At 36.2% G+C, this 27,005-nt stretch overlaps 1 protein-coding gene and 1 long non-coding RNA gene across 34 annotated transcripts in view; both read right to left on the bottom strand.

Annotated features, from left to right (window-relative positions):
• kcnma1a (potassium large conductance calcium-activated channel, subfamily M, alpha member 1a) overlaps positions 1-27,005 on the bottom strand; it is a 368,217-nt gene that overhangs the window by 307,179 nt on the left and 34,033 nt on the right. The gene's annotated exons all lie outside the window — the stretch shown is intronic.
• Positions 6,173-11,677, bottom strand: LOC147834167 (uncharacterized). Its single transcript, XR_015505844.1, has 3 exons — positions 9,815-11,677; positions 8,537-9,494; positions 6,173-8,447 (listed from the first exon to the last, which is right to left on the bottom strand). It is a non-coding gene; the product is annotated as an uncharacterized LOC147834167 (long non-coding RNA).

Here is a 27,005-nt window from a genome sequence, read left to right as displayed (position 1 = left end):
ACACCTGTGATCCACAACAGTGTTTCTCAAGGTGTCTCCTTTGTCTGTCACACTCATGTTAGGTCTTTCAGTCTCTGCTAATAAACTGATGACCTGAATCAGGCATGTTTGGTTCAGGAGACATGAGAACTGTGAAGAGCTTGGTGGGGGCTCCAGGAACATGGTTGAGAAACACTGATCTAGAGGATGATAATATGAAGAACGGCCATAGATGAGGTTGGTGTCGTGATCTCATTCTTTTTGAGTGTGCATGTGCATCAGCTTGGGCAATCTGAAAATATGCAGATATTATTTGATTTGAACGTTTAGAAACTAAACTTAGGAGACAGCTGTTGTTTAAGTTTATTGGCGATTCCAATTATGTATTGTAATCGCAAGCTTGGCAAACAGTTTTTAAGAATCTGATGTTTCTCTATTCAGACAGAATGCCGGAGCATACTGCCCGAAAGACGTTTCAAAGATGGCCGCCGAGTGAAATGACTTGCCTTAAAGGGACTTTGTAAAAGTTAATGAAAAGAAAAACAGTTTTTCGCTAATTTTCTTCAAAAAAAAACTGTGAGGATGTTTATCAAGGTGGAACTTTTGGCAAGGTTGCCCATATGTGTACGTGTGTGTGCGTGCATGCAATGTCAGGACAGCATTATGTGCGTGCACATTTGTGTGAACAGAATATCACCCCAGACAGTGTGCAGACAGCAAATTAAATTAAGTTTAAAATAAAATGTAATTGGATAGCCAAGCCCTGACTAGGAAGGTCAGCAACAGAAGATGAACAACAAATGTTTTTAAAACCATAAATTAAATTATTAGCACAATTATCAAGTTAATTAGCACAATTATCATCTAATACATGTGCATACCTTATTTCTAGCAAACTGTTCTGCATGTTTAGTAGTGACTGAATTTCTTGACAAATGGAATGAGACAAACATTACCTTTTTCTGTTTTTGTTTTATTTTTTTGTTTTTATCTGGCTGTAATAAATTCTTGCTAAAGATCCTCATTTCAATCTTTTCTACTTAATATTATTATTTCAAATGTGACTGAAAGTGGTGGACTAGCAATTAGTCCATCTATGTACATCAGTTTGCATTTATTTGTGGATCAATAGTGAACATTACAAACAGACACTATCCCACTGACAAGACATTCAGACAATAGCTTTTAAAAGCATTTGTAGTCATGCACAGTACTTTGGTCCTGCATGTGTTAGGCAATACCTACATTAATCTACATACATTTGAAAATGCTGCTTTTACTTCATATCTGGCCTGCTTGGTACACTGGAACAGCATGACTGTTTGAAGACACACTCCCAAATAAATGAATATGAATCTGCTGTTATTCATCATGGTGGGGACTGCGAATTCGCTAGGGTTTCATATTCAAAAAAGTAAACCCATGTTTAGTCATATCATATTTATGGCCCTGTTTACACCTGGTGGTAGGATGAAATTTTAGCAACCCAATTGTAAGTAAATGGTGCTAAACACAGGTAAGGGTCTAAAAATGTACCACTTCTGATCAGTTCTGATTGAATTGCATGTAATCGAATGTGTTTGAACAACTAAACAAGCACCATCTATATTGGCCTAAACACACAGTCTTGTTATGGAATGTAGCCGATAACAAAACCAAAGGCAATGCAGTAATGAAAAAAAATTGTTAAATTTAAGTTAAAACCTAAAATGGCCTTTGTGACATTTGTTATAACATGTGTTGAGACAAAGCCTCCCATTTCATAAAAACAAAAAACACAAATCACACATTTGACTGGTTGGTGCAAAGACTTTAAAGAGATCTTTTCACAGTTTTAGTGTTTGTGTGGTTACCACACTTTGTCTTTCACAGTAACCTTAGTAATGTGAAAACGAACACCATGACATGGTATTCATAATTCACTATGCTGCACCAAAACATGAATCCTAATTGTAGTTGCAGTCCACATTATTTTAGTTCACTTTTTTCCTTCTCACTCATGTAAGTCACAAAATAAATAGTTTAATAGAACTGAAAGTTGCAAAAAAAGTGATAAAGAACATGATGAAATGAAGGAAGGATCTCTGAAATTTGAACAAGTGGTCACAAGACAACCATTTAAACATAATAATAACAGGATTTGTATTGCATATCTGAAGACCAATTGCATATTAATTAAACAAAAAATACTTTAAACAATCTTCATATTAAATTCACTGTAACTGAAACATCTTCTGATGCACAACCTTGGACATCATCAGTCCTGGGCTTACAGGGTGTTTCGGGTCTTGCAACAGACACCCTCCTCCAGGCAACCCGACCGAGGCTGATCAGACCATGGCCTGTGTCCAAGTGGCATGCTACTGCCCCCACCGTTCTTCAACCAGAGCCATCTGGATGCTTTCTCCGCTGCCTTTTCTTCGTTTGGTGCCTGTTATTCCAAGTGTACCATAGGCCTTGCTTAGGGTGTTGCTGGCAATTCCTCTACTGCCCACTTCCACTGGCATGCACCTGATCCTCCATCCATTCATCCGACATTGCTCCACTAGCTCTTGGTATTTTCCCCTCTTCCTCTCCTGAGCCTCCTCCATCCTCTCCTCCCAGGGCACCGTTAGCTCCAGCAGGGTTAATTGCCTTGTGGCCTCAGAGACCAAGATTATGTCAGGTCTCAACGTAGACTGGGTGACGTGTGGTGGAATCTTTAGCTGCCTCTCTAGATCAACTGACATCACCCAGTCTCGGGTCATGGAGAGCAACCCAGCAGAAAAGAGCTTTGCTGTTCTCTCTGGCCTTTGTCCTTCCTTGATGAAATGAATGACCTTGGCTGTGGCTTGGCGTTACCGGCTGTCCTTGATCCCCTTGCTAATTGCCTCAGCTATGGATTTAAGGACCTGACCATGTCTCCATCGATACTGACCTTCACCTAGTGCCTTGGAGCAGCTGCTCAAGCTATGTGTGTCCCTGGCTTGGAACACAGTGGGCATGTAGGTGTATCCACTCTGCCCACATGTACAGGTTTGAGGGTCTGGGAAGAACGTCGTAGACCCCTTGGATCAAGAACCTGATTCTCAGGGGGTTGAATGTCCAGATGTCCTTCCTTGACATTCCACTCCATCGCCTGCTTACCCTTCATCCAGGCACCTTGTTGCGGCATGGCCATTGCTCTGCTGCTTCTCTTCTCTTCAACTGAAGCACACACCTCCTCCTGCACCAGCCTCTGCCTCTCCCTCCTGCTGGCCAAGTCGTATCGGGTTGCTGCTAGGCTCCCAAGTCTAGCACTTCCTTGTGCTACTGCCCCCAGGATGGCCTTGTGCTTTAGCCGGGTTGCCGCTTGTTTGACTGCCTCTGCTGCCCTCCACTTTCTCCCTTTCCTGACGACAGTCTCTGCCCTGGACACTTTCAGATGTTCACGTGTTCGTGCCACAATGAGCTCCTCCCTGACTGAGCCAAAAGGAAGTTTGAGCTTGTTGGTGTTCCCATACAGACCGATGTTACTTAGGCTGCGTGGCAATCCCAGCCATCTGCGTAGATAGCAGCTCACCTTTAGCTCAAAACCTTCAACCACAGTCATGGGGACCTCATAGATTAGCAAGGGCCAAAGGAGTCTTAGGAGGATTCCATGTTGGTAAACCCAAGCCTTAAATATTCCAGGGAGCCCTGATTTATCCACTGCTTTCAACCAACCCTTCATGTTAGTGCTGGTTTCCCTGATGGAGTCACTGTCATTGAGGCGTACAGTTATAGGTTACACCCTTCCCGAGACTCTTTACTGGTCTCTCAGTGACTGATGGGATTTGATGTTGTCCCAGCCTGAAGCCGAACTCATCTCTGACTTTGCCTTTCTTGAGCACCAAGGATCTAGATTTTGCAGGTTTGAAGCTCATGCGTGCCCATGCCACGAGCCTCTCCAACCCTTGGAGAATCCATCTTGCTCCTGGTACCGCCATTGTTGTCACTGTGAGGTCGTCCATGAAGGCTCTGATGGGAGGTTGTCTTACTCCTGACTTGCTGAGGGGGCCTCTGCACTCTGTCTCAGCTGCTTTGACCATCATGTTCATTGCCAGTGCAAAGAGGGTCACTGAGATGGTGCAACCAGTGATTATCCCTACCTCAAGCTCCAGTTCCAATAGTCGAATAGTTCACTGAATCATTTTAGAGGATTTTATTATTTATTAGCGTTGAGACCATCGAGCAACTTCTTAAAACAAGTTTGAAGCTGAAAATTTGTTAAATGCTTCTGCATCAATGTATATATTTTGCCATAGTTTCAAACCAAATCATACACTAGGGTGTTAGTTTGCAATGAGCACTCATCTCCCTCTCAAGCTCAGATAAAAGGAGCGCTTTATGCTATCTATTATTACACATTTCATTTGTTTTGATTACATTCTCCTCTTTATTTTCTGCTCCTTGAACAAAACCATCCCTGATGGACCTTTCATTTCATCCTTTTAAATATTGAAGCTTTTTATACCATTAAACTGACATCTCACATAACAAGTAATGACTCCTTCTGCCAGAGGCTGGCTGGAAGCGTAACACAAGATTCAGACAAGGCGCCTTTGAGTCAGAGGATTTCTTCATTTGAAATCATTCGAGTTTCAGGCAGCAAATGCCCTCTGTTCCTCTTATTACTGCTTCAGCTCTGATCTCTTTTAACCACTTTTTATGAACTCAAACAGTACAATGCAGCTTTGTTTAGATTTTAATTTCCCCGTTTTACATATTTATTCTTCTGAATAGCACTCTGGAAGTGTTAAACAAGCAGAGCATGATGCCAGTGTGATAGGTCAGTGCTTTGAGGTGAACTGAGCAGTGCTCTGCCGAGTGTAAACTGGGCCAAGGGGATGGTCTGAGGCATGTTGCCTTCAGCCCTGACTTCATCACATTTGTTCACTTTCACTCAGAGCTCTGCATACTGTACACATGACCGACTCAGTCAGGCAGGCAGTCTCCTCAGCTAATAAACTCATTTGTCAACCCTTATTATTATTGTCCATGCAATTCAAGTCAACACATGAATCACTTTGCTACTCTCATTAACTTTTTAAATAAAAAAAAACACAAAATATAGCAGTTCTCTAAGTATATATCTGAATTCTCTAAGTTTTTATATTTCTATCATTTTTAAAAACATTCAATATTATTATGTGTTTAGTGGCTTTATTGAGGGAATATTTTATGAAACAATTGTTAACAACACGTGTGCTAACAGATGTACAAAGGTAATCCAGAATCATAATCAAAATAACAGGTGAGAGGTCGGAAGGCAGACGGCAGACAGGAACAAAAGACAACTTTGTCAAAGGTCAAAAAACGGGAAAACAAGACAAGGAAAGCGCGTTAAATTGTGGCTCACAGTAAAGAAGACTCTGCAACTGGAGTGAGTGTATGTGCTGCTTAAATAGTGTGTGTAATCAGTCCTTGACAATCCTCCGGTGGTGCGTATGTAATCAGTCAGAATGAAGAACATCTTTGTGTGAGCGGAGAGCATGTATGAAGTTGTAGTCTAAAAATGTCGGATTTGTAGTTCACAAGTGATTGCGGGTGTATTCCAGTGATCTAAGGAGTTCAGATCGCTGGTGATTATGACAAAATGTATGGAAAATGTGCAGGTATTTTATTGCAGTCCTAAATTTATTAAAACAGGGTGGCTGACTTGCCAAACTGATGGCAAACTTTGCAAAATATCGCTTCATTTTTTCGTGGTGTTGTACCCACGAAAATGTCTGCTTCCAAGACGTTAAAACAGACATTTCCCTTTAGCCTCATAATTTGATGTTGCCACAATGTTGCCGTCTCTTCGCTGTTACCAGGTTATTAGGTAAAAAAAAAGGAGGAACAGAAAAACAATATGGTGACAACACAGAGAAGGTTAGCATTTAAAGGCTTAAAAGCACAAAAAGTTTTTGTATTTACATGCAACTGACAAATAGTCACATAAATTAAAAATGTAACTTTAGTGACAAGGCAGCACTGGCCCGATCAGAACGGTAATGATACTGTCTCTCCAGAGCACCTCTCACGCTGGGCCCAGGCCTTCGGGCTGTCATTATTGTTGAGCCCTGAATTAGCTCCGTTAAGAAATAATTTCTTGATTGTCTGCTGAACTAACCCCTGTTGTCCAATGACTTGTATAATTAAACTTAATTTGTATTTTCTTTAAATATTTTTAACATTCTATATTTTTTTTAAATATTTGTTTAGATTTCTTAGATTTTATTTACTTGTCAACTAGCTGGATTATGTTTTACTTTTATTGTTGGTAATGTTTATTTTATTAAGAAGGCAGAAGGCAGTTTATATAGCTCAGCCTATAGTGAAGCTTCAGTAAATAAAGAACTAAACTGAAAAATAAGCACAGTTGCACTGCTAAGCCCATGACCTAAAGGCAGCTGCCAAAGTGCATTGTGGGAAATCTCTCTCTTAGCCGGAAGAGTCTGGCTCTGGCGCTGCTGTTTTGAGATAAGAGAACAAGGGTTCTCCCTTAAGTCAGTGTAACGCACATGCCACACTAAAGCGGATCCGGGATGCTTTGCAATTCTGCCCTCCATTGTCTGAAAAACTGAGTGAATGGAGGCAGCATTAGAGCAAATTATGATACAAAGTGACAACGATATTCACATGAGATGATCTGAAACAATTCCTCTATAAAACTGCCAACTAAGCAGAATAGACACAAACTGACCACAATGAGACCAAACTACAGAATATTAGTGCAAAGCCCTAGACATCTTTGAAAGCCATACTATAAATGTCCCCTGGTGTCCTTTAAATGCATTGATGTCATTGCCACTGTGACAGAAACAAGGCAGAAAATATAAATGGCTCCTTTAACCTAAACTATAATAGAAAAAATAGGCATCAGCATTTTGTTTTTAAACAAAAACTACCTTTTGGGTTCCACGATGAATCGAAAAAAGATAGCAATCTCAATTCAACTCTACACATCATTTTCATTTAGCTTTTCTACAATTCAGCCAATTTTATTTTCAAGGTCAGGAGAGAAGTGTCAAGCCGGTAGCAGAAGTCTTCACGTTGTTTTAAATATGTTGCTCAGCAACGTGGACAACGTGGTGTTAAAAGTGTCACATACTGTATTTATAAGGTATAATTCCCTCCAAAATGTTATTTCTGTCTTCATGTAATGATGTATTTGAGCTTGCGTAATCAAGTATGTTTATTACAGAAAGGACATGGGCAATGACCGCCAATGATGTCTACTTTATTAAAAAGTACATGCATAGGCTGTGAATAACAGGTAAATAACTTTAAGATTATTTATTTAAGATTATTTTAATTGCACAGAGTGTTCGTTTGGGAGCCACGCCGGAATAATGTATGCATATTTTTTTTTTCTCAAATTGATGGCAGCCATGACATGAGTGCACTAGGCAGTGAAACCAAAAGCCCACACACCATTTAAATGATCATATCACATTTTACAGTTATGATTACGACAAGTATTTGATATGTTTCTTCTTCATAGCGAACACAAAGTGCATGAATGTGTACTAGGTACGTACAACTACTCTAGCCTATATAATGTTGAAAATAATGCAAAAGGGAATCTGATAATGACAAATGTTTCATTTTACCAGTGAAAAAAAATGGTCTAATAATGTTGTTATTGGGACATTGGGAAAACTCCGGGGGATACAGAGTTGATTTGCGGGAGGTAGAGGGATAGTGGGTGCCTGAAAGGGGGGGGGGGGGGGGGGGATTGGGGGGGGTGGAGCGACGTATCTGAGTAGGGGGGTGTGCGCAACTCCCACCTTTGTTTGGGTACGTCTCACGCGCACACGACGCGACATACCTGAAGAGCGGTGGGGGTGAGTTGTGCGCTACGTACCTGAAGATTGGTGGGGGTGAGTTGCGTGCGAAGTATCTGAAGAGCTTGGAGGGATGTGGTGAAGAGAGGGGTGTGCAATGTATTTAAGGACCGGGATGGAGATACGCAATTTCAGGGAGATTATCATTTATTTGCGGGCATCCGGGAGCCTCTATGCATTTGAGGGATACCCCAGCAACTTCCGGGAGACTTTGGATGTCTGATAATGACAGATTGCAATCATATGTTTCAAACATAATAATTTAAGTTAAAAATTATGAATAGATGTATTCTGATATCATCACTTTATTGTGACTTAACAACCAAGACATATTTAAACCAACAGTAGATCTCCACACAGGCATCATATGGCATAATAATTGTTGTTTTACCATATGTTTGAGAAATAACAATAATAATAGCCTACTAATATTAACAGGGTATATGCAGGAATCCTAAAGGTAATTTCAATAGCTTTTTAAGACTTTAAAAGACCTTCTCAGCATTATGTAAGATCTCATCGCCACTTAAAGTTCTAATCAGTATCAAACCTTTAACTTAATAAACAGTTGTAGTTACATAAATCAATGAAGCACAACCATGCAATAGAACTCAGATAAGGTCAGAAGAAAAAAAGCTTGAAATAATAAACGTGTTTGTCTCAATTAACGTCGCATCACCTGGACCGAGGAGCTTGGCCAGACAAATCCTGTTTGAACCGATCACGTGGATCAAGAATGTTGTTGGTAATATTTGGAGAAATATAAATGTATGCTTTTTTTTGGTGTCAAATACTTTAGACAATGCTTGAACAAAATTTAAGATCACGTAAAAACACGATTTAAGACTTTTTAATACATTTTAAGGGCCTTCATTTTCTCAATTAATTTACCAACTTTTTATAGGACACCCTGATTAACCTTTATTTTACATCTACAGAATCGTGAGAAAATTGTTATCTTTACTTTAAGCAACAAAATAGATATATTATTCTCATTTTATCCAAAATCGTGCCGCCCTTTCTTGATTTGTCTTTGCCGCCTTTTCTTGATGTTAGGGAGAATGGGACTCTTCCTTGTGGGATATTATTCATGCCATATATTATAATAAAAACCATACTTTCACACTTTCAAAAAATGTTTTTTAATTAAATGATTTACTCATTATTATTAAAGTGAATGACAGGACTCAGTTTTGTTGCATTTTACACACCACTAACTGAAAGCTCATTTAACCGATGCCCCATTGGCTTTTTTCAGACATGAGTGCTGCCTGCAAACATTTACCTGCCAAACAAATGCATATGTTTTGGATGTGTCTGCAGCTGGCAGATTTGTCAGCTCTCAACACTAATATAGACATTGATCCGCAGCTAGCCTTCTTTGTGGTTTACCCTAGACAATTTTTGACAGCTCTAAAAATTGCAAAGTTTTCCTTTACTATGACACTGGCCAGACAAGAAATCCTAAGCATGCTGCTCCTGACACAACAACAAGACATGATTTACTGAATTTGACTTGAAAGGGCTAAGATGAGCATTCTCTTATAAAACTTGGGATCTTTTTTTTTCTTTTTGAACTACATTAAAGGTATTGTTTGCATGCATGTACAGTACCTGTCAACTAATAATGGTAACACATCAGTTTAAGTACCAATTCTAACTATTAACTACAATGTAAAAATGCTGGGATCCACACAATTTCTAATGTTGTCGCAACAAAATTCGCTTCAGTTAACTTAATTGTTTTTACTAATGTAAGTGGATTAAACACAGGATTGAACAATTCAGTTCTCCCCAAAAAATGTGTTGTTTCAACTGATTTTAAATTAGTTGAAACAGGTAGTTTTTTTGAATGTGTACACTTAAAAAATACATTGTTTGGCACAACCTAATTGTTTCATGCTCAATCCACTTAAATTTGAAATAACATAATGATTGTGCTTAATTCCTTCATATTGCCCCTACACAAATCAATTGTGTGGTACCCAGCATTTTTAATGTACTGGCTTATTACCTACTTATTTTTAAGATACACACATACACATACATAAACAAACAAAACATTGAAATAAAAAACAACATTTTCATACAATTATTTTATTGTAAGTCATTTATACATCAGCATGAGCCTGAGAAATATGCAGCTATTGTCATTTCCAATATGACTGGCTGTCTGGTACAAAACTTTTGCAAATTGGGCTGCATGGATTTATCACTCTGCCAAATTCCTGTTTACAAGAGATGCTCAAATGAGTGCTTTTGAAGCAGAACTAATCACTAGATTTGCCCTCTGGATTTTATCAAGCTTGTTACAACAAATCTCTGACAGAGTTTAGTTTGAGACCAACAACCCTTTGCGGACCCACACCCCAGTCCCTAAATGCATTTATTACTGTGATATCAACAATTTAACAAATCGTTTTTTTATGTTTTTGACTAAGATTTAAAAGAGAAATAGAGTAATAATCATTATTACAATATACAAAGTATAAGTTTTCGATTTTGGAAATGTAATGTATTACAACTAATTTTTACAGCTAATTACGCCTAATTTGCCCACTGCCTACTCTTTTTTCAATGATGTTGGTTCTAGAAGTTTTACACATATGGATTTTTTAAAGTTCTTTTAAAGTGTTTGAGCCTTGAACCAAAAGAACTAGTTACAAGTAGATTTATACGTACTTGTTATGTAGGTGTAGATTCATAGTAATTGTGAAACAAACATCACTTTTTATACTTTTTGTACACATATACACTTATTTATTTAACATCATACTTTACATGCTATTTTGCACATAACAGCTGCACATATAATGTTGTATAGAGTAATATACCTGTACATTAGGCATGCATGGGACGATAACCAGTTTCGAGGTTTACAGCAGTTTGTAAAAAAAGTCAACATTTTAAAACCGCCAGTTTTCGGTTATACCGTTCTTAAGGTATATGTAAATATCGCTTTTTTATGTTTTTCACAACTATTTTATTTTATTTCATTTTTCAGGGCACCAGTATCTCCAGCAGAAAAGAAAATTTCGCATCTGAAGCTACTTGTCAAAAATATTTTAAATGTTTTTTTAGCATCAAATTTATTGTGTTTGAAGGGGGGGAAACTTGTTTAACTTTTTTACGCAGACATTTAAAAGTAACTTATTTTGGAGCAGCAATCACAATACTGTGATACCGTAAAACTGTGATATTTTAATCCAAGGTTATCATACCATCAGAATCTTATACCAGCCCATGCCTACTGTACATACCTTGGTAATTTGTATATTTGCATTGGCTATTTACTTCTATTTTTGAATACATATATTATCTTTTTTTTTGTCCTGTCTCTGTAATTTTGTTGTGAACATACCTGACAATAAAGCTCTTTTTTGTTTTAATTCTTCTAACTTAACCTTTGATTTAAGCAAAATACAAAACCTAGACAAAAAACAAAAAGTACAATACTGTGCATTTAGTGACTTTAATGTTAGAGTGTTCGTGAACAAAAATGATGAAAAGATGAATGATGAATCTATTTCAGGGTTATTCAGAAATATGCATTCAGTTGAAGGTAAAGTTATTAGCTCTAATGGAAAAATGTAAATCATTTTCAAATATTTTCCATGTTATGATAAACAGAGCAACTACATTTTAATCTGCCATATGTATTCTATTTTTTTTTTCCATCTCATTTAAGCCACTTATGCATTTCTTAAATAGTTTATGGTCAATATTATTTTCCTTAAGAAATTTGTTTCTAGAACAAACCACTGAAAAAATAAAAAGAACTAAAAATACACAGGAGGGCTATTCGTGTTGCCTTTAACTTTATACAAAAATATAATTAAATAAGGAGAGTGTGGGAAGCTCAACTCAAAAAATTCACAATTCTAAAAACAATTCTGTCTTTAATTAGTGGACGTTCCTGGAAAGCATCCTGGGTAATTTTAATCTGCCGTATTTATTACATTTTCTTTCTTCTGGATAAATGCTTATTTTATTTAAGCCATTTCTGTATTCCTTAAATTGATTTTTATAGTCAATATTAGTCCCCTTAGGAAATTGTTTTTTAACTAGCTACAGAAAAACCATTGTTGTCCAATGACTTGCCTAATTAAATACAATTTCTTAGTTAACTTAATTAAGCCTTTAAGTTGCACTTTAAGTAACTTAAATACTAAAAAATAACTAGTAAAACAGTAGGCCCAATCCCAATTCTACCCCTTAGCCCTTCCCCTTAGCCCTCAATTTGTGCGTTCCCATGAAGTGGTAGAGGTGTCTCAATTCTCTTTGGCTTGAAGGTGTAGGGCACAAATTAGTATTTCTGTCATTATTACAACAAACAAGCATGTTTTCATCCATTTATAACGCCGTTTGTGTTTTACCATCATTCATAATAAGAACTTGTGTATAGTAGTCCCACAACATGCTTTCACATGTGTCACTTAAACACACTCTAATACCCAGTCAGAAAAGTCTAGTGGCTAAGAATGAGCTTTTACAGTGTTTGTTATAATGTTAATGTTGTTTTCGTGTTTTTACATAGGTGAATATGGCCATGGTGTAAATACACAGTACAGTTAGGAGCTTTTGGCAACATTATATTGCTATGATAACATGATATCGTTGCCTTTAGTGATTTCCTGAAGACAAATACCAAAAATTAACGCCACTGGAATAACTACAAGCAGTCGCAATCGTCAATCTCATATAAAGGTAGAGATCATGATGACATATAATGATGTGTAGATGTTGAAGTGCTGTCCCATTTCTTAGGGGCACATTTTAAAGCCCTTCCTCTTCTCACTCTGTTTCAAGGGCCAAGGGGAAGGGGTAGGAGTACAAAAACAGAATTGGGATTGGACCATGCATCATGGCAAAGACAAAAGAAATAGTTATAAAAATATTGTTTTTAATGTGTTGATTAATTATTCTCTCATTTTAACGATACTTGGGAAATATTTTAAAAAGAATTAAAAATATACAGGAGGGCGCAATGTGTGCCTCCGCAAGTCAAATCGCATGGATGTGCAATGTTAAGTTGACTTTGTGTAATTTTTACATTAACATATACAAAACCATAAAGCATGTACTGCTTATTTCACTTTTATCTTCGCTTTGTTGCATTTATCTATGTTTGTACTTTGTTTATTATACGTTATGCATGATTCAGTCCCCTACAGAATCATCCTAGTCAATCAAAATTAATACAGTCGCTAACACTTTAGAAACCAATTTTTTTATTAACTAGTTAGCTGTGTTGGGATCTGTCTCGTTTAAGGGAAAGTGATTCTGGAGATCACATTGGACTCTGGGATAAAAAACAAAACAAGAAAGAAGCAAATTAGGAGTTTATTATAGCAAAATCAAAATGTTTTAGTAAGACCGACAACTGAACCTTAAAATAAAGTGTGATCAAAAGATTCTTTCCAAGTATAACAAATATATTGCAATACATATCGCAAAAACAAAATATTGCAATGTCAGATTGTTCCAATATCATGCAGCCATAAGGAGAGCTATAAATTTGGCCTTCAACTTTATAAAAAAAAAAAGTGAGAGTGTTGGAAGATCAAGTCAAATCTTTCACAATTCTCAACACAATTCAGGTGGAATTTCCAGCACAGCATTATTTGTAATTTAGCTTTTCTGCACACACATTCCTTTACTAAACATGACGGGTTTAAAAATAGACTGAATGAACAGATGTCTCTGAAGCCTTCTGCTTATTCCACAATAAAATCATTGTCATATGCGAGTGATTATAGAAAACGAGCACAATCTGACCCGACAGCATTACTGTAGGTGACTGTATAACTGTATGTAATCTGTTACGCAAACAGTTACCCTACATCACACTGACCTATTTACACTTTTATTGTACATCTGTTCGTTTTGCCGGGTGTATTTTTAACAAGATATTCCGAGCGATTCGTCAGTGTAGTATCACTGTGCTTTTTGAAACCAGCCATGCCAGCTATATTCATCAGTGTTACGCATTTGTAAAGCCAGAGAGAGGAACGCTTTACACAGCAAATGTCTTCAGACCTCACATATTTAAAAAAAACTTCCATCAGGGATGAACTTAAGACAGTTAAGCACAGTCTTTCAACATTACAGTGAGCAAATCCACATTGCTAATCCCGAGATTTATGTCTCCTATTTAAAAGAGGGCCCTCAGACAGGGTGGCTGCGGAAAGAACACATCTTCTTCCTGCTGTAGTTAATAGCCAACATTAATCAATACTCAGTAAGTGCTCTTTATCACGCTCGTTTGTCAAAATAAAAAGCTGAAGATGCACTGGGGGCCAATCAAAGGTGCGAACCAATGCAGACAAATCCATGCGACCAACACCGCACCAAAACATCAACTGTATTCTGTATTCAACCATCTGATTAACAGCTGCAACTACATGCTGAAAAGTTCATATGCTAGAAAATAAATTGCATGTTAGGTCAAGTTACAGAAGCCGTTAGCACGGTAATTTGTTTAAGACCATCACTTTTTTTTCGGCAAGCTCAGAGGCAGCTCGGATGGCAAGATTCAGGATGAAATTACACTGGACAAATGTCACTATCATAAGAGCAGTCCATCGTACTTGCTTTGTCGCTTAGCAACAGAGACCGGGATGGTAGACTGTAGGTGTGTGTGTGCAAGAGTGTGTGGGAGAGAGGGAGAGAGAGAGAAGGATGGTGTGTTTGAATCAGCTAGTGAACGAGCGAGAGAGAAAAACAAAAAGGAAGAGCGAGGAATAAGAAAGCAGTGCCAGAACTGAAATGGTTGCTTGAGTGCTAATAAAAATAATTAAACGATTGTATAAATGGTATCTGTAAACAGAGTGAACTGTCATATGAATAAAAATTCAGGCAGAAGCAAATTTGGAAACTGCAGCTGCTGCACAAATAAAATAGCATCTTTTAGTTCAAGGTAAAATTCAACTAAATCCATTACATCTTATTCGAGAATGAAATTTTGTGTATAACAATATAAATATATGACAATAAAGAAAAATAAAAACCATAAAATAAAATAAAATAAATAAATACAATCCTTAATTCTTCATGGTGTAGATTCAACAAGGTACTGGAAATATTCCTCCAAGATTTTGGTCCATATTGACATTATATCATCACACAGTTGCTGCAGATTTGTCAGCTGCACATCCATGATGTGAATCTCCCATTCCACCACATCCCAAAGTTGCTCGATTGAATTGAGCACTGGTGACAGTGGAGGCCATTTAAGTACAGTGAAGTCATTGTCATGTTCAAGAAACCAGTCTGAGATTATTTAATCTTTATGACATGGGGTGTTATTCTGCTGGAAGTAGCCATCAGAAGATGGGTACACTGTGGTTCTAAAGGAATGGAAATGGTCAACAACAATACTCAGGAAGGCTGTGGCATTGACATAATGCTCAATTGTACTAATGGGCCCAAAGTGTGCCAAGAAAATATCTTCCACACCATTACACCACTACCACCAGCCTAAATCATTGATACAAGGCAGGATGGACCCTTGCTTTCATGTTGTTGATGCCAAATTTTGACCCTACCATCTGAATGTCGCAGTAGAAATTGAGACTCAGACCAGGCTCTGACTCTCTGACTCCAGACTCTGACTAGCCCATCTGGCACCAACAATCTTGCAATGTTCAAAGTCACTTAATGTCTTCCTGTCTACATAGCTAGACCGTTCATTAAGTAAGGGATCATAAACAAATTTGTTAAAGAATTAGAAAAAAAAAAGCACAAAGTGGAAGCACAAAAACCACTAGATGCTTGGCAAAACAATATTTGATAACACATATGTTAGATTTCCACACTTTGAATCAGTCATAGGCATGATACTGGCAAATCTAATATTGTAGCTCATAGTACACTCATGTGTTAGCTACCCCTTCAAGAATGTTTCTGAGCATATTTGCAAGTTGGTTATTCCCCTTGGCTCCCTGGTGAAATATGCATCTATGTTATCAAGATTACATACGATTACTAACATCTAAAGCAGGGGTGTCCAAACTCAGTCCTGGAGGGCCAAGAAGGTGTGTTGAAGGAAGGAAGCCCTTTTAGCCAATCAGAATCAAGGATTTCAACAGACCATGGAATAAAAGGTAACAAGGTTGTAAATTAGTCAATTTATCTTGCACAGGCCAATTGATTTGTTTTATAAGGTATGGGTATTAGTTTTATTTTGCCCAAAAGTTTTACTTTTTTAACAATAAAACCACAGAGAACATTCGACTAATTTGTTCTTACAATTGTAAATTATATAAAATATTCATTGGATGAACTAACTAGCAGCCTATAAAGGACCAAAGAGGTCACTTCACAACTCACAAACAAATTCCTGAGCCTCATTGCATAAATTCTTGCCAATATTTGTGCTATCAACCAAAAGGCAACCATGATCTCTGAGGGGCGATTGATCTGTTTGAGTAACCCAGACAGCAGAGACTGACAGAGGACATAAGGTGGATAAATTGGTCTGGTCTAAGCAACCAGCTTCTCTGACCTTCATTTTTAATGAGGTAAACACAAGCCGCCCTTTGGGAATTTCAGACTCGACGCTGAGACGCAGACATCTGGCAACAACAAACCTTACACAATTTATTCTCAGGAAAAGCATCCCATCTTAATCCCATCAGGTCAAGCACAATGGTTATAGCCAAAAAACTGAAAGTTAGAAGGAGTTGCCAATGACCCTACTACAAATCAAATTAAATACTCTCCTTGTGCCTAGATGGCAATGCAAATAAATGGAGAACAAATAGCTACAGCCTTCTGAGAAAATCAAATGCCAGTAATCTCACTTGTCCCAAAGAACTGCATTGGAAACAGCTTTACACTTTTATGGTCTGTGATAATATTGATGACTATGTGATTTGTTTGAATTTTTGCAATTTAAAAGTTACTTTGAAAAGAGCTGCAAGATGAAGAAATTCAAATGACTATAAATAATAAATATACTAAAAATATATTCTGTACTTGTCAACATTGGGTGTATTGTCATTCTTCATAGACCAGCAATGCTGAAAATTTGTGGTTTCCCAAGAAGAGTGCAGGCCCATTTGTCCCATACATGAGCTCATTTGTCCTATTTTGAGGAGTATGCCATCATAGTGAAAATAACCCATCGAAAAAGGCTTTAAGATCAAGCAGAATCCTGTTGACTGTCACGTGGGTGTGACTTCAGCTAATCAGTGACCTTACACGTAAGATTTAAATTTGGCAAAATTAACTTATTGTGAACTTATTATTAATTTTTTTTATGTTTGTTGTTTAAAATATTTGTTTTACAAACATTTTGTTTTTGTTCTTTATTGGGGAGGTGTTACGTGGCAGCACGTTTTGGTTATTTATGTTTGTTTTATGTGTCTCATTAGGTTTTTCTTTTTATCACCCCAGTACACTTGTTTTTGCCTACTGCTGTTCCTGATTTGCTGGTTCACCTCCACTTGGTAAGATTTTTTTACCTCTTAGATGTTGTCCATGTTGATACTAATGTACACAGTATAATGGGTAAAAAATGATGCAGTTGGTAATTTTGTAATTAGTAATTTGTATCACTTTCTGTTTATTCCCATTCGGCTAATGGGTTGTGCAATGTGAAAGAATTTCACTAGATTTTTTGTGTGCCCAAGTTTTGCAAATGTTTATTATACAAAATCCTACCAACTGTTTACTGTCTGCCAGATGCCGTGCACATAATCTGTGTCTAGGGATGTGGGAATGATGTGGATATTCTTGATGTGCATCAACAATTGTCTCATTTGCATCTATTATTATTCGTCCTGAGGTATTTTAGGGGAAATTAAGTTGATTCTTAATTTAGTTCCTCAGATCTGAGGGCAGCCTCTGATGCAATTTAATTTTCCTCTGGCTGACTGTCACGATATTTCTAGCAAGAGGGATGGCAAATGCAACAATGTAACACAGCAGGCTCTTGTACAGTGGTTTACAAGGTGCATCTTCCATTGTAGGTGTTACAACACAAGGACATCTTTGAAAATGTCAAAGGTAAGTTTAGATCATCACCATGTTCTAAGGAGAAAAGCTGTGTATATAGCAATTGATTAGCTAGGGCATTTTACATTACAGCTACAGAAATCTCAGGAAAGACTTTAGTAAAACTAACTTGAATGTACCTAAAATAATGAAAGTTGAACAGGATTACTGGCAAAAATCCGGTTACCAGTTATTTCCCTAGTAACCTTAATGACTTCATTAATGCATGTATGCCATTTGTTATGATGTGTAAACACCTGCTAATTCAAAAACCTGATTTCATTACAACTTGATTCCCATATGTCTGTTAAGATCTCGGCAGATGACACTGCATTGTGGCAGAGTAAATGGAAAGTATTCCAGTATCCTGTCACAGAGATCGGATCACAAGCAGACTTAATGTCCTTCCATACACTGCCCAGGCTTTCCCAGAACACAAAGCCTTTCAGTTCCCAACAACACATTGTATTAAAAAAATAAAACTGAGCAAAACAGCCCATGTGTCATGTGATTACCTTCAAAACAAAACTGTTCTTTATTGTTGAACATTACAAAAAATTTACAATTACTTTTAGACATGTTATTTCACTAGAGAAGTGAAAATTCATTTAACTTTCTAATAGTTATGTTGAGAAGACAACTAAATGTGAGGGATCATCACGACAACATTGAGGATGAAAAATATGCACGCTAATGTTGGTCATTTAAACCTATTTAAACAAGAACTGTAGGCATGATGTGTTAGTTAACGGTTATACGATTACATTACCCAGGCACTGCAGAATAAGATCACGCTCTCCATAAGCTAAATTAAAAAGCCAGCACACACTCTAAAAACAAATTCAATATGATGTGATCAAATTTCATACAGTAAGTTTACTATGCTGCTATATATTTTTTTTGTAGCATTTATTAGGGCTGTGCGATTCATCAAAATCGGATCGCAATCATGATTTGGAACTTTGCGATTAGCTGAAATCTCAAGAGGTGGTGATATGAAATATATGCAAGTCAGAATTATTAGCCCCCCTGAATTATTAGCCTCTCTGTTTTTTTTTTCTCCAATTTCCGTTTGATGGAGACTTTTTAAGCATTATTTTAAACAAAATAGTTTTATTAACTCGTTTCTAATAACTCATTTATTTTATCTTTGCCATGATGACAGTAAATATTTTTTTACTAGATATTTTTCAAGATACTTCTATTAGAGCTGTGAACCTACACAGGTCTCACGGTTCGGTTACGATTATCATGCCATCGATTCAGTTCAATTCGATATCTTGGTGCATCACGGTGCATTGACGATGCTTTCCATACAAAGATTTACAAAGACTGTCTAGCAAAAACACACAGAGTAAAATTGTGCACAGTTTCTGCCTTTTTAAGTAGTTGGAGCATTGTAAATACTCGCGCTCGCCTCCCTCGCCATAGTAAGCTACGTCGACATATTGCATATGAGATAAATCATGTCAGTACATAATAACCGGTTACAATTATTACTGAATCGATACCGAATTGTCCGTCTCTGCATCACGGTGCACAGAAAAAACTATTAATTTTAACACCCCTAACTTCTATACAGCTTAAAGTGACATTTTAAGGCTTAACTAGGTTAATTAGGCAAGTTATTGTATAACGATGGTTTGTTCTGTAGACTATCGATAAAATATATAGCTTAAAAGAGCTAATCATTTTGACCCTAAAATGATTTTTTAAAAATGTAAAACTGCTTTAATTCTAGCCAAAATATAACAAATACAACTTTCTTCATAAAAAAAAAATTAGACATACCCTAAAAATGTCCTTGCTATGTTAAACATAACTTGGGACATATTTAAAAAAAGAATAAAAAATTCAAAGGGGAGCAAATAATTCTGACTTCAACTGTATGTATTATTTAATTTCACCCACCGAGAGCAAACACAGACTGCTGTGTGTGATAGTCTGACTTACTAGTCTTACTACTAGCCTTACTAGCTAATCGAGTGAGCACACTTTCATTTTATCTAATCAGCATTGCGCAATCCAACTATGCCGAATGAATAAAGAATAAAAAACTGAGAGAAAAAACAGAAAAGCTCTAACCAGCACAAGACAAATTAATCTTTAAAAAATAGCACATTGGTAATATGGGAATATTGGGGTTTCAAAGTCACAGACACCAAACAAAAACAGGTCATTTGTGAGAATTATTACCACAGCACAAGGAAATACAAAAACCAGCACCAAAAAAAGGCACCACAAGTAGCTATTTGAGGAGTGTCTTGCTAAACTTCAATTGAAAGTATTGCCAGTGACACACAATCTAGTAGCAAGCAACAGCAAAAGTACAATTGCAGAGTTGCTTCAGTCATTTTAGTTTGCTTAGTGTTCTGTGTTTATTTAATTAGTTTTTATAGAATTAGAATTTTTTCATAAGCTTCAGTATGTCCCAAATTTGAGTTCAGCATGTTTACAGAAAGGTAAGCAATTTTTATTTGTGTTTACTGTTTGCTCTAGAGGAAAATGAGCGTTTAATTTCTGATTATTCAAATATTTAAATATCTTTTCAGCTCCTTTTTTAACAAACACTCACTACATTTTAGCAGTTAGAAGTTACAATATAGATTATTGAGCTGAAGCTTGACTACAAACTTAAATTGCAAATCAAATCAAACTCACAATCAGTCAAAAAAGAAAAAAAAAAAAAATATATATATATATATATATATATATATATATATATATATATATATATATATATATATATATATATATATATATATATATATATATATAAATTAGATCGCAATTGGATATTTTCCCCAAATCGCTCTATACAATACATTCAAGTTTTGAACCTTTTCAGTGAAAATGAATTTTCATTTCAAGGCTATCCACAAGTTATTTTTCCAGAAAAGGTTTTAGTTGGCCCTTTATGCATTTTGTTTATTCTCTATGCTTTCAAAAAAGGAAGATTTTCAAGGTTAGTATTCACCATAGATCCAAAAGTAATGAAGATTGAGTTTGCTGCATATCCTTTGCAAATGATTTCACTTAGAGAGTAGGCTTAGTTCTAGACCAGGGATGACCAAGCCTTGTTCCTAGAGATCTACCTTCCTGCAGCTTTCAGTGGCAACTTATATCAAACACACCTGCCTGTAATTATCAAGTGATGTTCAGGTCCTAATTAATTGGTTCAAGTGTGTTTGATCAGGGTTGGAGCTGAACTCCGCAGGAAGGTAGACCTCCAGGAACAAGGTTGAGCACCCCTGGTGTAGACATTAGTAAAACACAACAGGTTACAGTAAGGAGTAGGTTTAGGTTTGTGGTAGGTGTAGACATTAATAAAACACATCAGGTAACAGTAAGGAATAGGTTTAGGGTTGTGCTTGGTGTACTGTAAACGTTAACAAAACACCATAGGTTGGACTCAGTTTCCAAGCAAGGGCTCCAGCTTTGGCCAATTGGCTCAGCAGTAAGCATCATTTCAAATTTTATGTTATTTATTTTGTTTGCACCAAATGTTTAACTTTTTTAAATTCTTTTTTATTTTATCTTGCCTTCATAAGTGTTGCGAGTTTCAGTATATTAATTTAAGTTTACTTGTTTCTTGAACCAAGTAGTCAAGTTATTTTTTTAGAACAAAAGTTGTTTAATATTTAAAAGGTGCACTAAAACCCACATGCACATTGTATCTCCGGTGTGCGGAACACAAGCCCTTGTGAGCGAGGATGTGTCTCACAGAATGTGCTCTCGATATATTTTCTCACCTGCTGAGCTGCTTTTGCTCGTGCAGTTGCATTTATACTTTTAATTGTATCGCCAGCCATGAGGCTAAACTTCCAGTTTTAATTTTAACCTCAAATGTCTTTGGTTATGATCATTTTCATTAAGTCAGCTGTGCTCGGGTTTCTGTTATTCGATGATAATTTAGCTATGAACTGAGACATGGCTTCATCATCCAAAATTTGACTTTGTACTTAATTTTAAAATATCATGGAAGTTTGAATGTGATTCATTTGATTGCTCTGGAATGAACCTTTGCTATAGGGTTGAACGATATATCGATATATATTCGCATTTGTAATTTGGCAAAAGTTGAGATAAATTAAGTACAGTGATGTGATAAGAAGTAAATTTTACTCTGAAGGCTAAAGGGCGCTCTTTTCGTCTCTCTCTCGCTAGTACCACATTAAACACCAAATATGACCTGAAGAAAATACCAGCATAAGGGAAAACCTTATATTAAAACATAAACATAATATAACTGCTTTCATTTTATTGAACACGATTAATGAACATGAGGACATGATGATTTAACCGGGTACCTCATATTATTATTTAAAAAATAAATTATGAAAATGATTTTATAAAGTTGCCATTTGAAAAGTATTATTGAGAAACTGGTAACTGCGTCCGAAATCAAATACTTCCATACTATGTAGTTAGCTAACAACAGTATGCGAGTCGAGTAGTATGTCCGAATTCATAAAATTTAGAAAACAGTATGCAAGAAGTACCCGGATAAAAAAATAAATTTCCAAACTAAGTGCAGGAGCGGTCGGTAACTGGTTTAATTTTGGACGGGAGTGGGCAGTCTAACAATATCGCTCCCGACTCCCGAGCGAGCGAGCACGCGTATGTATGTGTGTGAATGAGACAACGTAATGCTGCAGTTGCCTTGTTTGTTGCTGTGTGTTTGTGTGTGTGCATGCACGCCAATGAGAGAGAGAGAGCTCTGAGCTGTCTCTGTGTGTATGTGTGTGTGTGTGTGTGTGTGTGTGTGTGTGTTTGTGGGTTTATACAGACAGTTTGTTATAGGCTGTCTGGACTCTGTATAGCTGGGTGGTTTTCAGTTTTGTTCTCCCCCAGCTCGTTAGCGGGAGCGTTCGGGTTCAGGCTAAAACCTGGAGGGAGCGGGATTCAAAAATGTTTGATTTGTTGCCTAAAAGCTTAAACAGCTTTAATCAACTTAAAGAATTATTAAGTCAGTTCTAGAGGTCCTATAATGGAAACATATTGGACTCCCAAAGTTGACTACTTTACAGAAAAAAAAAGAAAAAAAAAAAGAAATTGCTTAGATGATTAAACTTAAGTGGAAAAAATATAGATATAATAACAACTTCAAGCCAGTGGTCTTATAAAGGTTCATAAGTTCACATTTGACATTAATGTCAGCCTATCACAAGGAGTGATAGAAGCGTGTTGTGAAGCTTGTATGAGAAGTCATGCAGAAGCACTGAGGTCACTTCTCGCTTCACAACAGTGTCATTAATGTGCATATGACAGATGTCCCTAAGCAAGACCTAAATTTACACTTGCCAAGCAGAAAATGAGTAAAAGAGATGAAAAAGGGAATAAAAAAATGCTCTGTAAATTGAAAGTGCATAAACGGGTGTTACCAGTTAGACAGCAACAAAAAAAAAAAATACAAATTTATAGCAAAGAAATTTTGTTAAGTCATTGGCATGTAGGACGAAAGCAAAAAATAATTGTAAGTTAAGATTATTTCTGATCCTGATTAATCATTCTTCATCAGAATAAATTCATGTACATGTGCATTTTAATTTAAAGTGGATCACCCCTTTTAAATAGCAAAATAAATAAATCAATGTGCATTTAGAGCCATTTCAAATGAGTTTATCAACATAAATATTGTCCACAAAACTCTGTAACTTCAAGCAGCAACATCCCACTCTACATCGTGAAGCCAATACGCAAGTAACTCGAACTGCAATTCATCGACTGGCCTTTGGGGGCTGGCTCCAAAACCTCAAGATGTTCACTGACTGCAATGCTAAAATGGCAAATTTTACAGCTGATAAAAATATGTTTACAGCCTGCTACAAAAGATGGTTTTGGTGCTATAGCTAATATTACCCTTCAAGACAATTGTGAAGGGGGTGTTTTTTTTATAACTCATTTGTTTTATTTATATTAATTAAGTGTTTGGCCACTTGAATGACTGAATTTCATAAATAACTTTAAATTTACTAACACAGACGATATCTCAAGTATTTGAAAGTAATCCGCATTTTCCTCCTGTAGAAAAACTTCAGAACAATGCTTAGTGAATCAACAAATCACAAACAAATTACCACATATTATGCCCTACCTCTTTGCTCATGTTTGGTTACCCACGGTCGGTGCAATGAATAGCGAACAAAACAGCGACTGTTGACCATGCCCACTTGTAGCTTTATTTGCGCTCGTCATAAACCTATGGGTGACATCACGCATACTACGTCCATACTTTTTACAGTCCATGTACTTTACCTGAGTAAACTTTAAAAAAACGTAGTGATTTCCACAAGGATTATCAGCCGATCCATGCTCTGCAGGTTTTGTCTGGCTACAATCGGTGCTTTGCTCTAACCTTGCAGCATATCTAAGTCATCTAAGGACAGCTGTATAATGCTGTCTTCTCCCTTACTGATTTAATCCTACAGAGTGGAATATTTTAGTGACACCACATTAAACCCAGATATTTGGGCTGGACTCCATTACTTTGGCTGCAAAAAAGGAGATCAAACCTAAAGAAAAGCATGGTAGTCCATGGTAACAGGACGGTCCAGATGGTGAGGAAGCAGATATGATGATAGTGTGTGTTGACAGAGATGCACAGTGTGAGAAGAGGAGGGGTGGGGGGGAGGCCCAGCAGTGCCTGAGAAATCTCAGCTTCTGTAATTGCTGTCAGTTAAAGTTGTGTGAAGCAGAGATGGGCTGACGTTTCGCTTGAATTCAGAAAGCTCCACCCACAACAAAGGCTCAGCTTTAAGCACTTAACAACCATTACAGATGCTTGTATAACTACTAAATTATAATACTTCAATACTTCTTAAATAGTTAATGCATAATTCATTTACTCACCCTCAAGATTTTCCAAAGCTGTATGATTTAGATTTTTTCTGATGAAAGCAAAAGATGTTCTGAAAAATGCTGGTAACTAATTGGTTGTAGATATTGATTTCCATAATAGGTAAGGATAGGATTTTAGTCATTCAAATGACATTCTTAACACTAGATGCCAAGTGCAGCATTGTTTTGATGGCTCAAGGTTTCATATGGCATGATAAGAGTCTGAACAGCAAACACTAGAAGAGCTGTGCCACACCACAGCTTTAAGAGTCTTAAGAAAAGCTATAACAATTTAGGTATATAAAATACAAATAAATTGAACCGTTTAAAGCCATTTTGAACTTTCATCAAGAGTTTTTTCTTAGATATTTTCTAAAAACAACAAACAAAGGAGGAGTTTTGAAATATTATTTATAAAGTATTTGGATACAATGATATTAATCGAATCGTGCAAACAGCATTTTTGGGTTAGCAAAACCGTCAGAAACTACCTTTTAATTGTTTTCTGTCTTCATTTGTGATTTAATTAATATTTAGTTATATTTTGAAAACCATTTACTTACCAAGATTAGGCTTTGTAAACGTGTTTTTGTAGAGAAAACTTTTTTTGAATCCACTGTAACTTGAGCGCTTTAACATGTTTTGGGTAAGATTGTTTGTTCATCTTCCACCAGCCAAGAACATCCATTTCATTTTCCATGCATGACTTCCCACCCTGCAAATTAGCTCTTTTTGACTTCTCCGTCATCATCTGTTTGCACATTTGATAAATATCCATGCATCCAAATACTTGATAAATAATATTTATTTTAAAATAATAAAAATTATAATAAACTCCATTGTTTATTGTTTTTAGAAAATGTCTCAAATCTTTTTTTTTTTCAGATAGGCCTTTGTAAAATTAAAGTTCAAAATGGCTTAAAATGTTTTACTTCATTTATATTGTACTGTATATCCCTAAATCGTTATAGCTTTTGTTTGATTTATATTGTTTTTTTATGTTTTTATTATATATGATATTTGTATATCTTTAAATGATTTCAATATAGCTCAGGTTATTTTATCTAGATCTATGAAATTGTGTTGAGCTGAATTGAGCACTCTTGCACACATATACTGTACATGCAAGCCAATGAAAAAGCAGTTATTCCTTTTGCACCTGGTGGCTATTGCATAAAGCACAGAAATGTTTTTTTAATAAAAAGGCGGCATTTTCAGAAACAATACAGTGCGTAACTGTGCGTGACAAATTGCAGTACTGCGCGTGAGGAAAGGGCATTCTCAGTAGCCATATCTGTACCTAAAACTTTAAACATTCATATTACTTGAAATAAAACAGAAAGAAATAAAGAGAATAAAATATAATTTAATCCACTTATTTGGCACTGAAGATCCGTCTGCGTTAATAAACGGTATTGTTGCATAACCTTAATTGATAAAATCAGTAATAGCAAAACTGTGCATATTGTTATTACTATAAAAGGTATATTACTGCCTTATGTCAGTAACATAATGCAAAGTAATAAATAAGTGAATAAATGGCTTAATGGAAGGAACAAAAGGGACCAAAATCAGTCACCAGGTCTTGTGCCCCCCTATGGGATTAAAATGCCACCTCAGTTATGACATCTTCCACCCTCAATATCATAGCTGAGGTGAATAGAAATAATTACTGCTCCACAATATTGGATGAAAATTGACATTGCGATATTTAGTTTGTCTGCGATAAGCATTGCGTTGTGAATATATTTTCAAAAAATGACTTATAACTATTATGAATTAATTCATCATTTTGCATTGATTGGGATTATTTTGTAGAAAAGTATTCGCTTACAATACAATACAATACAATTTAAAGTACTCTGAAGTTAATTTTTCTTACTAACTATGAGCTATCACTGAAAAGCTTTCCTGAAGTAAATTTAACATTAAACAGCAGAGTGTAAACAACAAGCCTTTTTATTGATACCGATCAATCAATTACATGAGATGTGATGCACAATCTCTCTACATATGTTCAGATGATCATTCATATAACAGGGCTCTTGACTAACAGCTATAGAAAACATAATAGGAGATATAAAAGGAAATATGTATGGGAAAAATCTACAATGGTTCAGTGTGCTTTTCAAGAGGTTGTGACCGGTTTTAAAAAAAACATAAAAACATTTCTACTATTTACAGTAAATTACCACTTATTTATTATTATTATTATTATTATTATTATTTTTTTTTTATTTATTTATTTATTTATTTATTTATTTATTTATTTATTATTATTTTTTGATATACAACGTTTTGAAGTAATAACATCACACAACATAACTTTGTAACACAGACAAAAACAACCATAAG

The sequence above is a fragment of the Danio rerio genome, chromosome 13 (genome assembly GCF_052040795.2).
Source record: "Danio rerio strain M-AB ecotype USA chromosome 13, GRCz13ab, whole genome shotgun sequence".
Taxonomy (NCBI): domain Eukaryota; kingdom Metazoa; phylum Chordata; class Actinopteri; order Cypriniformes; family Danionidae; genus Danio; species Danio rerio.
The sequence above is the reverse complement of the archived record's forward strand: the minus strand, read 5'-3'. Positions and strand labels throughout refer to the sequence as shown.